The following is a 2,368-nucleotide window of genomic DNA, read 5'->3' as shown; positions in this document are numbered from 1 at the left end:
CTGGCTTAGAGTGAGCTGAGGCCGGGATAGAGTGAGCTGAGGCCAGGCTAGCGTGAGCTGAGGCCGAAATAGAGTGAGCTGAGGCCAGGCTAGCGTGAGCTGAGGCCGGGATAGAGTGAGCTGAGGTTGGGCTAGAGTGAGCTGAGGCCGGGATAGAGTGAATTGGAAGACCAAACAAAGTAGTTTCGCTTTCACAAGGAAACACACAGCGCCTTCACGACATGGCGCCGGCAGCAACAACAGTACTACAGCGAGAATAAAAGTTACGCCTTCTTTCTTTGCGTGAACATTTGGGCGGCGTTATGCAAATCTTCCCACATAGTGAGGTAGATATGTGGGGGCGTGTTAGAACGAGCCGTTTTAGGTAGGCGTGGCTGACTCTTAACTTTTATAAAGAATATCTCTTTGGTTTTGAGACTTTAGTGTTTGCAACTTTACAGATCTTCTTTATGCACCAAGAGCTTGTAACACTCCAAAGAGAAAGAAAAAATTGAAATCGCATCATATGACCCCTTTAAGAGTGTTTAAATGTTAGATTATTGAATTTAAACTCTACAATCAATTTATGAATTGCGTTAAAATCAGGGACATTCTGCTTTTCCTAAGATCGTAAAACAAGTCATAGTTTCAGTCTGTGTGTTATTTGTGTGTAAATAACAAAGAATCGCTGTCCAGTACTGATGTCATCATCATCAGGCCAAACATTTTGAGTTTGTGAAAATTGTATATTGATTTATGATGGAAATAGTGTCAGAGCCATCATTAATTTAGTATTTGACCATCACACTTTATATTTTCAGCAGGGCCGCAGGAATCGCCACTCCGCAGCTCAGACCAGAGACACTCCTGCAGGTGACTGTCTGAATCACACACACACTCGCGCACACACACACTCACGCACGCTCACACACACACACACACACGCGTACGCGCACACACACTCGCACACACACGCGTGCTCACGCACACACGCGTACGCGCACACACACTCTCACACACACGCACCTGTCTGTAGATCATCAGTTCACCTGTCTCTCTCTCTCTCTCTCTCTAGTGAAACCTGCACTGAAACGGAAGAGATCAGACGATCTTCCTGCTTCTACTCCAGTAAGTCGCTCAGCGTGCGTGTGAGTGCGTGCGTGTGAGTGTGCGTGCGTGTGTGTGAGAGTGTGTGTGTCTGTGTGTGTATGTGTGTGTTAGGGCTGCTCAATTAATCAAATTTCTAATCGCGATTACAATTATGGATGCTAAATTACGTAATCGTTCAAAGTGGCAATTAATCGTTCAAAGTCCACTTATGTTATTCTGCACGCTTAAGATATGTTTTTTTCTTTCTACATGTTATCTTAAGGGTTTTTCCCTTATATTGTTTTAATTGTTTTAGTTTTAGTATAACATAATACCATTCATATATTTACTTTTTTTTATAATTTAAAGAAGAAACCAATCCGACGTATATTTGACATTTGAGGCTTAATATTATAGAAAAGCACTAAAGGTTTTTCAGTTAGTGTTTTCAGCTTGTTTATTTTCAGAGTGTGTGTGTGAGTGAGTGAGTGAGTGAGTGAGTGAGTGAGTGAGTGTGTGTGTGTGTGTGTGTGTGTGATGAATAGCTTTATAATGAGTGTTTCTGCAGGACTCGACAGCAGAGGTGAAGGAAGAACCAGAACAATCTGCCAAACAGAGGAAAGATGAAGGTCAGTAGTTTTTATCAAGTGTCTGTCCACATTAATCATCACTGTATGTAAAAGAGCAGCGTGATCGTTCTGCTAAATGTCTCGTTTCCTTTGAAGTCGTACAGCATGATACCTGAATGGTCATTTCACTCCGTTTGTGTTTGATTTGTCTCTGTTTCTCTCAGCGAGTCCATCTGAAGATCAGGAGATGATCAAAGCGAGTGATGAAGAAGAGGAGAGGAAAGACGAGGAAGATGTGACAGTGAGAAAACAAACACTCCTGACTCACTAACTGCTGTGATCTGACATATGCAGAAACTGGCCCGCCGCGGACGACCCTCCAAAACATCCTCTGCCACAGACGACTCTGGTGTGTAGACCCAATTTTATAGCCTACTGTCAAATATTAATATTGTAAATATATAGAAAATATTATTTGGAAAATATTTAGTTTCTTTTAAGTTACATTATTATGTTTATTTCTTATTATAGTACTGTATTTACTCTATACTGTATTTTTTATTGTAATCTAACTTTTATTATTTTGATCTAATTTAATAATTTATAAATTTGCTTTAATCTGTATATTTGAAATCATTTTTTCATTATATTTTTGTATTCTTATAGTACTGTATTTACTTATTCACTCATTTATTTGTAACCCTGCAGCACAAAAGCAGTCTTAAGTCGCT

At 40.2% G+C, this 2,368-nt stretch overlaps 1 pseudogene; it reads left to right on the top strand.

Annotated features, from left to right (window-relative positions):
* LOC107704459 (biorientation of chromosomes in cell division protein 1-like 1) overlaps positions 1 to 2,368 on the top strand; it is a 17,305-nt pseudogene that overhangs the window by 12,895 nt on the left and 2,042 nt on the right.

This window comes from Sinocyclocheilus anshuiensis, unplaced genomic scaffold, assembly GCF_001515605.1.
Source record: "Sinocyclocheilus anshuiensis isolate Anshui unplaced genomic scaffold, SAMN03320099.WGS_v1.1 scaffold1067, whole genome shotgun sequence".
Classification (NCBI taxonomy): Eukaryota; Metazoa; Chordata; class Actinopteri; order Cypriniformes; family Cyprinidae; genus Sinocyclocheilus; species Sinocyclocheilus anshuiensis.
This window is presented reverse-complemented; position numbering and strand designations above follow the sequence as displayed.